Here is a 16,238-nt window from a genome sequence, read left to right on the forward strand (position 1 = left end):
GCATGGCCTTGACCCATGATGGATCTTCAAGAGCTTGTTTGACATTGTTGGGCTCCATTTGTGACAAGAGAGCAAAGTTGCTAGGTTCGGTTTTCCTTTTGGTGGAGGATCTTGTTGTTATTCCTTGAGGGGGATCACCAATGATGAAGTCATGAGGATAACCCCTCATAGACTTCCATTCTCTAGGCTTTCGGACATGTGTAGAACTTTGATGAACTTCTGGTGGTCTCACTGTTTCAGTTGCTCGTGCCTCCTCAGGAGACAAAATGGAAATGTCTCCTCTAATCTGACGAGACAAATCTGGGCTGACAGATTCTTCATTTTGCACAGATTTGGGATTTTCTTTATTTGTTCCATCTTCTTCACAATCTAAATCATTATCCTTTACAGTACTGGGAATTAAGTTAGAATCGCAAAAAGTAACATGTATGGATTCCTCTATGTTTCTATGTTCTTTGAGATAAACTCTATAGGCCTTGCTTGTGGTGGAATATCCAACAAACATTCCTTCATAAGATTTTGGATCAAATTTTCCAAGGTTTTCTTTATTGTTAAGAACAAAGCATTTGCATCCAAAAACATGGAAGTACTTAAGATTTGGAGGGGTTCCTTTCCATAGCTCATAAGGAGTTTTCTTTAACCATTTTCTAATGATTGTTCTATTCAAAATATAACATGCTGTGTTCACAGCTTCAGCCCATAAAAATTTAGGAATTTCATTCTTACATAGCATGGCCCTAGTCATTTCTTGAAGGCTTCGATTCCTTCTTTCAACCACCCCATTTTGTTGGGGGGTTCTAGGGCGTGAAAAATTATGAGAAATCCCTAAGTCATCACAGAATTTTTCAAAGTCTTGATTTTCAAATTCTCTTCCGTGATCACTTCTCAAATGGGAAATTTTCAAATCTTTTTCGTTTTGAATTTTCTTACAAAGGGTGGAGAAAGCATAAAATGCATCATTCTTATGAGCAAGGAAAAGTACCCAACCAAATCTAGAGTAATCATCAACCACCACAAGACCGTAGTGTTTACCTCTTAAGCTTTGAGTTCTAGTAGGACCAAAAAGATCAATATGTAACATCTCCAATGGTCTCTTGGTTGAGATTCCATCTTTTGACTTAAAAGAGGATTTTACTTGTTTGCCCAATTGACAAGCATCACAAGTAAGATCCTTTTCATACTTGATGTTTGGAATTCCTCTAACCAAATTCTTTTTAACTAGCTTAGAAATTTGGTACATGCTAGCATGGCCCAACTTTCTATGCCAAAGCCATTTTTCAGATTCAAAAGAAGTAAAGCATGTTACATTTTGTTCCTTTAGATCTTCAAGAGTTAATCCATACACATTGTTGCATCTTTTAGCTTCAAAAAGAACATCCCAGTTTTCTCACAAACAACTAAGAAAACAAACTTCTTAAAAATAACTTCAAAACCCAAATCACATAATTGACTAACACTAAGTAAATTATGTTTCAAGCCATGTACAAGAAGGACATCATTTATACAATAAGAGAAATTTTTACCCACTTTTCCAACAGCCACTATTTTTTCTTTTGCATCATCACCGAAAGTGACAAATCCTCCATCATATTCATCAAGCTTTATGAAGAAGGTTGTCTTTCCGGTCATATGCCTAGAGCATTCGCTATCCATGTACCACATATTTTCTTTTCTTCTTGGATGCTAGGTATCTAAATTTTCTTGGATCCTTTCACGTTAAACCATCTCTTATGTCCCAAATCATTGTAATCAAAAACAACTATGTAAACTTTGTCACCAATCATTCTTTCACCAAAGAAACATTGAACTGGAAAATGACCACTTCGGTTGCATAATCTACAAAATCTTGGAGTTGCTATTTTGTTAAAGTAGGTGGGATCTTGAAACCTTGTGTCGTTGGATGAAGAGGGTTTATCTTTAAAAGAAGGTTTCTCATCAGATTTATAAAATCCCAACCCAGCTTTATCAAAAAGTGGTTTTTGACTAGCCAATATTTGATTTAAGTTTTCAGAACTGAGAGTAAATTTGGCTAAGTCATTTTCAAGATTTTTAACCTTTTTCCGCAACTCTTCATTTTCCTTAAAACAGTTTACATATGCCACTACTGAGTGATCACTTTCACAGCTTCTAAGTTGGGCTTTCAACTGCTTATTTTCTTCCACAAGATCACAAGCAGTTTCAGCTTCTCTTAGTTTTTCTTTAAGAAAATCATTTTCAGCTTTAAGAATGAAATTTTGTTGTTCAAGATCTTGATTATCAGTCAGAAAACATCTTATTTTTTCAGAGAGGTGATCTATCATAAGATGAAGGTCTTTAGTGTCAGGGTTTTGAAAGAATACCTGATCTACCTCATTTACCATGAGACAAGACTGTGACTTAGTCTCAGATTCTTCATCATCATCATCTGAATCATTTTCCAAATCTTCCCATAAAGCCAACAGTCCCTTCTTCTTTCCCTTTTTCAGCTTTTCCTCCTTCTTTAACTTGGGACAATCAGATTTAAAATGCCCCATTTCCTTGCAATTGTAACAGATTACTTTGCTAAGGTCTTTCTTCATCCTCCTTGAGCTGCTGCCTTTGCCTTTGAGCTTCACCATTTTCCTGAATTTTTTTGCAAACAACACAAACTCATTTTCAGAAGAATTATCACTGGATTCATCATCCAGAGGGTTAGTCACAGAAAAAAATGCAATTCCTTTCTTTTTTGAATCTTTTTTCAAATAGGAGTTTTCAAAAGCAAGAAGATTTCCTCTCAAATCATCAAGTGTCATGGAATCTAAGCTACTACTCTCAGAAATAATTAAAGCTTTTGTTTCCCACTCTTTTGTAAGACATCTCAACACTCTTCTCACTAGCACATATTCTGAATGAGTAATTCCAAGAGCATCTAAGCCAACAATGACGGAGTTGAACCGTTCGAACAGTTCATCAATGGACTCTCCTTCCTTCATTGCAAACATTTCATATTCCCTGTTTAACATGTCTGTCCGAGTTTTCTTTACAATGGTGGTTCCTTCATGAGTGATTTGCAATTTATCCCAGATTTCCTTTGTCGTTGTGCATCATGATACCCGTCGGTACTCCTCAAAGCTGATAGCACAGTTGAGCAGATTTATTGCCTTGGCATTTAACTCCACCTTCTTCCTATCTTCCTCGGTCCAGCTTGCTTCTGGTTTAAGAGTGACTACTCCTTCAGCACTTGTGGTAGATGGGAATTGAGGACCTTTTAGGATGATCTTCCATAGTCTGTAATCCACTGCTTGTACAAATATCTTCATCCTCTCCTTCCAATAGGTATAATTTTTCCCATTGAAAAGGGGAGGTCTGTTGCTTGATTGACCTTCAGCCAGATTGTAAGACACCACATTTGCGCCACTGTTTTCTGCCATGAGGATCTTTTCTCCAAGCTGCAAAGCTTGATCTCTTTGAGACCAAGCTCTGATACCAATTGATGGTTTTAGTGGCTAAGGGAAGGGGGGTTGAATCTTAGCCCCCTTTTTTGCTTGATAACACTTGCTGACTTGTCAGACTAATTCTGGAAACTTTTACTCTTTTTATCTCTTCACTACACACGAGACTTTTTGTTTTGTCTCGTCCCTAGCCACGAGACTTTTTGTTCACTCTTTTTATAGAAGAGGGAAGCCTCCACACTTGAAGCCAACACCCAAGCCTAACTTCTTTTCCTTCAAAAAACAGATCCGGTTTGGCCACACAGAGAGAGAAGAGATAACCATGCAAAACCCAACATGCAATTACCTCTAGTCCTTCCTTGGTCATCACTCTTCATCAATCCGAGCACTCCATCTTTGGCTTGCTCTCCAAGATGGATTTCTGGCCCTTGATGCTTCATGATGATGATGACTTCATCTGCTTCAATCTCTGCCTCAACCATCACTTCGCCACTCTAGCTACTCCCTGAGGTGGTTGAGCAGAATCAAAGACAAGCCATGCTTCAAGAATCTCACTTTGCTGGCCGAATCTTCTTCCTTCTTTTTGAGTATGAAGGATCCGAAATTACCTCACCAAATCTTACCACATTTTGCGATAATCTCAGCCACAGCATACTTTTGATTTTCTTTTTCTTGCCATCATTAACTTGATGGCCTTGATGCATGCAACTTCTTCTTTTTCTTTTTGGTAGCTTAGTGTAGCTTCCATGGTTTCCTGTGTAATAACTGAAGAAGAGAAGCAAAGATGAGAGAGAGAGGAGAGAGAAGTTTGAACACAAACTAATGGGTAATAACAAAGTAAAATCAAAGTCCAACTTCCCTAGCTTAAAGTGGCGTGTAGCATTATGATTACCATCATGTCAATCACACTTTCTCTCTCATGTTCCCCATACTAGTGAATTAAATTTCAAATCCTTCCAAAGAGTGAAATGGAATTTGTTGGAAGCATTTAGGCTTTTTATTTGCTTCATGGATTTGAATAAAGCATGGAAACATTCACTAATGTTGGGCTTGGTAGCAATGGATTTCATTTTGGCCCAACTAGTAACATTTGCTTTCCTGATGAATTTTTTGGATCAAGCATTGAACAAATAGGAAAGCTTTCATTTGGGCTTGTAGTGACAATAACTCAATCTGGCCCAATTTAAAACACTACATTGTCTCAGCCACAATGATCACAATAAATTAATATCAAGGCTGAATGTTCATAGGCATATTGGGCTTGCACCAAAATTTTATTTTCGGCCCAATATTAAAACCTGCAACAAAATTATTAATCAATATATGTTAAATGAAAATTAGATTAATAATTTTGTAATTAATTATTTTTAATAATGTTTAGTCATCACAAATATTAATTTAGAGTTTTTCAAACTCATTAAAATATGTTACTAATAAATAATATTTTTATATTATTGCTCAAACAAAAACTAAAGTATGTATAATACTACTAGTTGTACTACAAAATTTTTTCTAACATTGTATAAAATAATTAATAATCCGATTAAAATTTATCATAAACTGTAAAGTTAAAAAAATTTAGTTATCCATTGTGATATATTTAGTTGAGTTAACGTTAATTAACAAGTGTAATAGTCCATGCCATGCATGTGACAAGATTGAAATTATGATTTTAAATTCTTTTGTTTAGATTAATTTAAATTATAATAATTTGATTAATAAAAATGTAACATATTATGTATTGTTTGTTTTTTCTTAACCTAGTATTAAATATATTAACTCTAAAATAGTTATTAATTAGTTTTAGTAGTTTATTTTTTTTTCAATAAATCAAATATATATACTCAATGTGACCATAAATAATCTAGTAATACTTAGACCCACCAATAAATTTTTATATGTTATTTTACTGTCAAGTAAGAATATATCAAAATCAGCTCAAAATAAATAATAAATTATTAGAGAACTCTAATGTACAAAATTCTCTAATAAACAATAAATAATTTAAACCCACTAAAAAATAACTCAACACTTTTCTTTGATACCTGCAAAATATATACCTGAAATAATATTATATCAATGTTAGTATACAGTTTGACAATCATCGACCGTATTTACTATACATGACTCCTTCTTAAAAGTTAGTCTACATACGTGTGCAGTCGAAAGATAAATTAATGGACTTTATTTTATTTTTCTAAATTACTATAATTATGCATTATTCATTAAATGCTACTTGTAATATAATTGTAATATTGTAATATAATTATAATAAAGATAGTTTTCTAAAATAAATTTAGAAGAGAGAATAGTGCTTTCATTTTGAAGGGAAAATAAATTCACAGTAATTGATAATGTATTAAATATTAATTTTATATAATTATAATAAAAATATTTTCCTAAATTAGTATAATCATGCATTATTCGTTAAATGTTAATTGTAATATAATTATAATAAAGATATTTTTTTAAAATAAATTTAGAAGAGAAAATAGTGATTTCATTTTAGAAGAAAAATAAATTTATGAGAAATTGACACCTCACTTTTATTAGTTAGAGAAAAAAAATCCAATTTTTAGTATATTTCTCGTTATTATATATTTTTCTCTAATCATATATCCATTATTTTCTTTTTTTCGTTTCAGCATTTTGAACCTGGGTTTAACTTATCGTAGTTCTCACTTCTCAGTTATTCTGTTAGATGTAGTTGATAACTATTGAAATTCTTTGATTAACACAGGAGAAAAATATATTATTATATAATAGAATTAATATGAGTATATTTTATTATTAAATACACAAAGTTAATGTAAAATAAAATTACACATAAAAATAAAGAAAATAAAATTAAAATAGCAAAAACGATAAAAAGATTATTTTTACAATTTTATTTTGTCATTTTTATGTATAGAATATTAGAAAATAATAAACTTTTGAGTAAATTAATTTTGTATTTGTTATATTCAATTTAAATAAGTAATAAATTATATTATTTTAATTTATTCCTTAAATTTATATATCATAAAAATCAAATCAATATACATAATTTTAAATTGCGTGATACTTAAATATCTAATCAAATCAATTAGTTGATATAATTAATGTATTATAATGAATTGTATTTAATGAGTTAAACAAAATAAATTAAGAAACACCCTCAGAAACATGCTACGTTGACTCTATCATTAAATGTAAAACAATTTTCATATAATAGAATCGACGGCGAGAAAGAGAAAGATAAACATTTTAAATCTTAGGTTGTTTTATTTGGATGTTGTAATGTGGGTTTCACATTATTTTACTTATTCTACTCTATAGACCTTTTTACAACTTTTATTTCAGTATCAATAGAATTTCACTACTTTTTAGTAATAAATTAAAATTTAAAATAAAATTGAAAAAAAGTAAAGAATATAAAATTATTGATTGAAATTTTATTTTATAAAATTGAAAAAAAGTAAAGAATATAAAATTATTGATTGAAATTTTATTTTATTTTTTGTTATTATAATAGGTATTTTTATTTAACATACCAACACCGTACAAAATTAATCGTAAAAAAAAGTATAAAACATAAATAAATATATTGAATTAAGAGATAAAATTATATTTGTTATCTCATTTTTACTTTTAGCAACACAATAGAATATCATGTACTCAACATAATTTAAGATGTAAATTATAATTAATTATACTTTTTATTTTAAAGTATTTAAAATTAATCTCAATATAAATAAAAATAATTTAATATATTAAATACCTTAATAGAATAATATAAGATAACCATTTTTTGATTAACTTTGTTGTTTTTTTTTGACTACCTTTAAAGTTACGATTTTTTTTAATTTGACCGTGAAATAAAATTAGAGTTGTTGGTCTACACTATTTAAAAAAAAATAATACTATACAATTACATTTATATATATAACATGTTCCTAAATTTTTATATACAAAACTTAAGATTCTATATTTCTTTGTTTATGCCATAAATAAGTATTATTTACAATGATTCGTATTGATTTAAAATCTTAAAAACTTTTGTACGTATTAATTTTATATTTAATATTAAAACATGAAAATTTACTATGTTATTTTACTATTAATGTATGTAATATTATATTATAAAATTTAAAAATTAAAATGATTATTATATAACTTAGATGGATTGAACTAAATATAAAAATATAAAATAGAATTGTATTATTAAATTTTAATAATTTTAATTAGTTTATAATATAAAATAAGATAGAAGTGACTATTTATAATTGAATAAATTTGGTTGATTAGACTAAAAAAAATCGAAAAACACTCTAAATAAAAAGCCAAATTAACTTTAATATTAAATTCATTAATACGATTTTAATTTTATATAATAATTAGATAATAGATTAGTAAAAGCAAATGGAAGGATGACTTTAACTAGTATTTGGTAAAATATTAATTTAAAATAATTAAAAAAGTAAAAGTATGATATTATTAAAAATAATACATTTTTATGTTTAAAATACATTTGAATAAAATATTTGTAAAATATAAAATTTAGAATAACATAGCTTCATGAATATTAATCAGTAATCGATTATGAACTAACATAAAATTATAATACACTTTATTGACAAAAGATAATTAACAATTAATATTAATAAATATAAAAATTATCCAAACACTTTGATTAATATATATATATATTTTTTTGATAGGGTTGAATTTCAATTTCTCTGATGGAGAAAAGACTACAAAGACGACTTTGATATGTTGAAAATTAAAATTCTAAATCATTATTTATATTTGAGTATATTCATTAAATTCTAAAATTTAAATAAAATAGTATTTTTTATTTTTTTTTATTTAATTTTAAATTAAAAATAATAATAACTTTTTAATTTAATATTTATAACGATAGATAAAATTATTATAATATAAATTATTTAATAAAAAATAAATTAATTTATAATTATAATTAATATATATATTTTACATAATTAGATTAGACACATCGATGATATACTAAGCTCTTATGTATGTTCATTGTACAAAAGATAAGACTCCACTATACAGAACACCTAGTCGCCTACTGTTAATATATTATATTATATTGTATTCTCTTACTTTATTTTATATTGGAACTATATAAATATGTATATGTATATAGGGACATATTCAATGGAGGATGAGAACTTCTATTTGCTAAGATTCAAAATGACATGATTCCAGACATTATTGATAAACTGCACCAAGCAAATTCCACTTAAAATAAAGTTACAGATTACTAGATTGAAATGACAATTTCTTTCTAATCAATGCTTTTGCATAGGGGTGTATATGGGTCGGGTCATATTGGATTTGGTTTAACTTAGATTCAATCCGAAATATAGATCGGATTTAATTTTTAGACTCTAACCTGATCTTAAATTCGATGAAACCTATGCACTTTTGGGTCGGGTGGAAATCAAGTGAAAATCGAGTCTTTAACATGTAAAAATCACCTAATTTCTAACTATTACTTCACAATTCACATAGTAAAATTCACTTAAAAAAATATAACAAGAACCAATTCTTCTCTAAAATTAAAGCATAACCATAATCAATACTAATATTGTCTAATAACACCAAATATTTAAATCAACACAAATAACACAATATTATGCATTAGTCTAAAGTCTTATGCATTTTAAACATAAAACATTAACTTATAATCTTATAATGACTAATAACACAAAATATTAAGGTTTACAATATTTAAATTTGACATAAGAATAGCCGTCATCTATCACTAATAACACAAAATATTAATTGTGTATGATGACCGGACCACTAGACCGAGTTCAGGTGACCCGAGCTATGGTCCGAATCCGACCCGAAATAATGATCAGGTCTATTTTTGAGACCTCTACTCAACCCTAAATCTAATGAAATCACACTAAATTAACTTCTAAAATACTCAGGGCCGGACTATGTACACCTTTTACATATCAATCTTGCATATAGAAAAATTATCATATTAGAATAAGAAAGATTTAAGCTTGGTTTGATAAGATTTGTGGAGAGCTCTTTGTATTTTTGAAAAGTGTACATAATTTATTTTATGTTTAGCAAATCATAAAAATTATCAATAACGAAAAATATAAAAACTATATATTTGCATTTATAATTTTTAAAAGATAAAATATTTTTAAAAATATCTAATAAAGTGTTTTAAAAGTTAACTTATACTTACTAAAATAGGAATATTTTAATATAATTTTATATATTAATAAATATCTAAATTTATCTTTATATATATGTGTGTTTATTATGATCCTTCTTATCTTATTGAAAGTTGTTTTTTGTTTAATTTATGAAATATAGATATTATAATTTTTAAAAAATTATCTTTTAAAAAATAATTTTGATAAATGTACAAGATGTTTCTGGTACGGGTTGAGAGATGGATTAGAAATTTGCGGGTCGAGACGGATGCCGAATTATTTGATTGGAGCAATAGGGGGTGGTACCTGGAAAGACACTCCGACGCTCAAGTCAAAATGATCTTATCTTATCTTATTTGGTTAAGATAAGGGAGGTATTTGAATTTGATTGTTGGTTAGAAACTCTAGTGGGCCGGTTCTGGATCTCTTAGAAGGGCAAAGCGGATTAGACTTGGTAACCAAATTCAAAGACTGTTCCAGATGTAAGATCCGTGGGCCGGATCCATAACAATAAATTACTTTTTAAAAATAAAAATTCCAATCATATATTATAGAATTAAATTTCAAATATTTGAATAGAACTACTAATAAAAACGTGTGTGATTCTAAAAATTAAAGAATGTGTAATCAACCCTATCCACAATCTAAACTATAATTGGAAAGATGCTTAGATGGAGCCTTAATTTAAGCTCTATATAAAAATCAAATATGTGGCTGGAATTAAGAGGAAACCCATTGTGGTTGACGCACTTCAACCTTCATTAATGCTAATGCAACCATATCAATAATAAGCTTAATATAAAATTGTGTTATGCTCTAGGTCAACCATATCTTTACATTTTTTTAAGGGCAAAACTGAGTGGATTATTATAATTACCATGACAAAATTCAAACTAATAATGGGTTACCACTTACCACCAAGTTACAGTGTTTAATTTATTCAATACATCACGTGATTAACATGTATTTCAATTATATTTATGTTCTCATTTTATCTACTTTGAAATTTAAAGATGCACGTGCTATTAACGTATGCAAATTCATATAAATTTTAGGGTGTTTTTGGACAAAAATATTTTTGAAACTGATTTAATTTTATTTAAAATAAGTTAAATTATAAATGAATTATTTTATTTAAAATTAATGGTATAAAATAGAAATGGATTTAATTCAAAACTTAATACCATGAAATGATTTTACCTTTTTATCCTTTATTTACCACACACATTTTCATCATACCAATAATTACAGCCAGTCAGGGTAAACTTGTGGGTGGCTGGTTCGACCAAGGTTGACATGGAAGGCCGGTGGTGGTAAGACGATCTTGATAGTTGACATGCATGTTCAACATTGAATGGCTGCCGCTGGCGGCCAACGTTGACCGACATGTTCGGCTAAGGTTAGACGGCATGGGACGGCTGACAGCTGTTAGTGGTACGTTTGGCTAGGGTTGGCTAAGGATTGCTGTCGGTTGAACAAAATGTTGGTTGGGGTGGCCGAGGTAATTCCGAATTTGATCTAAATTTTGAATTTTCACTCTAGAGAATAAAGTGTGATTTCTCATTCTTGAATAGCTTTTTTTTCATATATTTTTTTTAGTCTCATTTATAAAATAAATAATGAGAAATCACACTTATCCTCTAAAATGAACTTCAAAATTTGAAGAATCTAAATCCCACCAAAACTACTAGGTGGCGATTGGGGTGGTTTGCTAAAACCACTTGACAATATATGATCTTTATCATCTCTTATTTTTTCCAGATTTAACTATTTTATTAATGATTAAAGAATATTTTTTATATTTTTAATGCAATAAATGATTTTAATTTCAGCCAAATTCTATAAAAAAAATTAAGGGATTTTACATAAGTTATAATGTATATCCTAAACCAATTCAATTCTTATTTTTTATCTATTCCAAAGAATTTAATTTGGAAATCAAATCAGCTCCAATTTTATTCTTATTCGTGCGCATCCTTAAATATATTCATGTTTGCTGATTAATGAAATCCTATGATATGTTTTTTTACTAGCAGAGGTGAAGGTTAATTATTAAGGTTATAGTTTACTTAAATTAGTTTTCTAAATATATATTTTTAAATATTTTAGTAATTATATTTGATAAATTAAAATAAAAATATTTTTTATAAGTATATGCTATAAGAATTATGTTTGGTAATGAAGATCGAGAATTATGTTTGGTAAACTTACTTTAAAATCTAAAATTATTTTAATAGATATAAATATAAAAAAAATAAAATGAATGCAAATATTCATTAATATATAAGGTTATATTAGATTTTTTATTTTAAAAAATATATAAACTAATTTTAAAAATATCTTCCCATATGTTTCAAAAGTATTCTTAATATTTTGAATGTGAACTCTAATCAAATACAAAATGAGGTACTTATATATTTTAGAAATATATAGCTCGTCTTGTTTAGGCTGAACTCGTTTTTATTTGAGATGAATGAAATATACGTCAATTTTGAGAGAATTGACAACAAAAGTTAAGATACCTGCAAAAGTATTTCGATGCTCAAGTAAAAAAATGTGAGATGAGTATAATGTTATTCAAAATGAATAGCATACTTTTCTTTGTTTTGGAATCGTTCTTATAAGATGAATTAGGTTTGAATGTAATACGATGCGGTTATTTTTTTAAACATGCTCTTCTGATAAAGAAATAAAAGATGAACATAAAGACAAGAATTCAAACTGAATAAAAAGATACATTGAAATTGAAAATAGAAATAAACAGGATATATTGAAATTGAATATAAAGAGAATCACTCTACTTTCTATCCAATTTCTTTGACGCAACAAGAAAGGGACTCCTCAACCTAATTTATTAACGCCATAGTTTAGGAATTGATTCGAAAGGACTCCTCAACCTTCTACCCGATTTCCCAATGTAACAAGAAAGGGACTCCTCAACCTCAATTGTGTACACTATAGTTTCATCACGAAACCAAAAAGGGATTTTGAAACCTCTAAAAATTCTATATTATGACTACAATAGTTAAGGAGGTATTTATAATCTCTTATTAGGTTAAAATAAAGAAAAATCCTAAAATTCATAAACATAAAGCTCAATCTAGCAATTAAATAAACAAAATCAAAATACATTAAATTAAAATATTTTTAAAATATAAATTAATATCTTCTAAATAATACTTAAACTCTTCGTATCATGAACATTTGAAGCACATATCATCTTCGTTATTAAGTGGTGAGATTTTCAGCTAACTTTGATTTTACTAAATATGCCTATTTATATGGATTTGTTGTTGAGTTATAACCAACAGATCACTAAATATTTTAACGAACCAAATCTAAGACTTAATTCGATAAAATTGTTAATTTTTAAGTAACTTATTAAAACTAACTTAAAGATAACTTTTTAAAAATTATGCACTTATATGTTTATTAAACCAAACTAAAATTAATTTTTAACAAATACAAACACAAAAAAAAATTATGTGAAATAGATTTTAAAATTCAAAATGACCATAGCAAGTATATATAGAGAGAGAATTTTGATTGAAAATAAAATTTGGCATAAATAATTTAATTACTAATAAATTTAAATATTTATTAATATATGAAATTATATTAGACTATTTAATTTTGATAAATACATATTAATTTTAAAAAGTACTTCTTTAGGTATTTTCAAAAACACTCTTAGCTTTTAAAATTTAGGTTTAATTATTCTATTAGTCTCTATAGTTTTTCAAAATTTTCAATTAGGTCCTTATACTTTTTTCTTTTTAATTGGGTTCCTATACCAATTTTTTTAATTAGGTCTCTTTTAGTAGTAATTGACTTAATTGTATAGGGACGCAATAAAAATTGATGTAGCTAGAGACTCAAATAAAAGAAAAAAATATAGGGACTCAATTAAAAAAAATTGGTGCATAAACTCAATTAAAAGAAAAAAATTATAGAGACTTAATTAAAAATTTCACAAAACTTTAAGAACCAATAAAATAATTAAACTTAAAATTTATAGGTACAGATACGTAATTATTTTATTTACCAAATACAAAATAAAATAAAATGTTTATGTTTTGACCTATCGGATAAACTTTTCTAAACCAATAAGACTATAAAGCCTCATTTGGTAAAATTTGTTAAAGAGGCACAAACACCCCACTTTATATTTAGTAAATAAAAAATTATGTATTTATATTTATAGTTCCAAAAAGTTAATTAAAGATATTTTTTAAAATATCTAATGAAATATTTTTTAAAATTAGTTTATATTTATTAAAATTAAAAGTCTAATATAATTTTATATTAATAAATATCAAGATTTATTTTTAATTATTAAATTATTGATATCAAATTTTATTTATGATTAATTTTTTTATTTATATCTATTATGGTTATTTTAATTAATTTTACCAAATACAATTTTGTCACATTTGTGTTTATCGAAAGTCGCTTTTAATTTGTTTTTATCAAATATATATATTATAATTTAAAAGACAATATTCATAAATTATTTTAAAAAATAAAAATTTTACTAAATTAAATTAAGAATAGATATATTTAAGTTGAAGAAGCTCCATGACAATAACGTGAATTATCATAAGGATGCGTGACCTGTGCCACTACAAAATAATTTTGACGGGTTCATCAATTGCTCCAAGAAAAAATATGTTTATTTAACTATATCAATACATTAGTAGCCATCATTTGACCGTCTATTTAAAAGTTAGTCTAAAAGGTAACAAGAAGTAGTGCTAATCTCCACTAATAAATTATCAATTTCAAGTTTGATTCATTTTACCATATTATATATATTATTATTTAGCAAAGCTTAATATTTAGTAAATATTTTATATTTTAATTAATTAAAAAGTTTTAAATTTGAGTTTCATTAGAAATTAAAAATATTTTTTTTATAATTTATATATGATGAATGAAAGTCATTTTAGAAAATAAAATTTATGCACTAACTACGTACTTTCATATTCTCATCATATATGTAATAAACTAGCAGAAAAAAAAAATTCGTGCATTATACGGGAGGAGAAAATCTATTGACTACAATAGTCTATTGGTCAAAGAATGACCTGAAATGTTATTTTGTCATATTAAGAAAATATTTCTTACAAAAATTTAATTTTAAAAGTAAAACATCCAATGACAGTATCAATATCACCAAAAACATACTAAGAAGTAAACTACTAATCAAAATTAATCACATTTATATCAAACTTCTACCTTTAGTTGTTTAGCACAAGAAAATATTTACAATAATTTAAAAATAATAATATTCTTATTCATTAACATTTATACATTATAACATACATAACGGGTTATAATAGGTAATTAATGACTTTTTTAAACAATATAAATAACGAACTCTAAATTTAATAAATATTAATTATTCATGCCACTAATTAAATTTAAAATTAATTTATTTTTTTAATTCCATTATTCATATTATTCAATAATATTATTGGCTACTTATACTTTTTCGTAATAAAAAACTATCTGAATGACATGGCGCTTTATACACATTATTTTAATTTTAAAGGTGTAAATATCATCTTCCTGTATACGATACACCTGACAAAAATTTTTCCATCCAGGTTCAAACTTATATTCATTTTTTCGTGTTTATATTCATTAAAATATCAGAAAGCAAAAAGAGTGAAGAAAAAAAGAAAGAAGAGTAAGGTACAAGTTAAATAGTTATACCATGTATATATCTGACTCATATGTCATATGCACCACTAACTCACCTACTCTCCTTGGCTAAAACTTCTTTTGACATTCTCACACTAGACCAGAACATCAATGTACCTAATCAGTGAGATCAGCTTGACAATTTCCATAGTTAATTTATGTGAAAATTAATGTCGCATCTATAATAAAAAGCTAACACAATAATTCATATGAAACTTAACTTAATTAGGATGGAACATATTGCTATAATATGCATGAATAGTGACAAATTATTATCTTTTCTATAATATTATATTATAATTATAATTATTATCTGAACGATTACAAAGACAAAAAGAGAAAAAAAAAAACACATATAAATTATAATCCATAATAATATTAAGAAGACAAAAAAAAGTCAAAACTCATCTTATTTAATATTGATTAATTATTACAATATTTAATGAAATACTAAATAAAATAAATTCTGACTTTTTTTGCTAATGTAACACCCTACCATACAAAGTCTTATGCTTAAGTCATAATTCAGAGATGGTAAGGTATTACGACCTCTAAAATAAGAATTTAGTATGTATAGTAGTATGAATGATTGATTATAACTAGGAGCCTTTGTAGAGAAAAGGGGTAAACAAAAATCGCAACTCGAAAGCGCAACACTCCGATCGATAACGTAACGAACAAGGATAACCAACGCGTGATTATATATATACAAAGGAGTGTCAAAAACAGGAATATCAAGACTCAAAATCCGGCTGCGAAGATAACCGGTCCGAGCATAGCAATATATACATATGATAAAAATAAGGAAAACTCCAAAGGAAACCCAAAGGGACACAAATACATAAAACCTAATCTCCAAAATCTCCCATAAGAGGAGTCATCACAGTTTGTATTATTTAATGGAGATAAAAGTATCTAAGCAAAACATATAAAA

The sequence above is a fragment of the Arachis duranensis genome, chromosome 2, assembly GCF_000817695.3.
Source record: "Arachis duranensis cultivar V14167 chromosome 2, aradu.V14167.gnm2.J7QH, whole genome shotgun sequence".
In the NCBI taxonomy this organism is placed as follows: Eukaryota; Viridiplantae; Streptophyta; class Magnoliopsida; order Fabales; family Fabaceae; genus Arachis; species Arachis duranensis.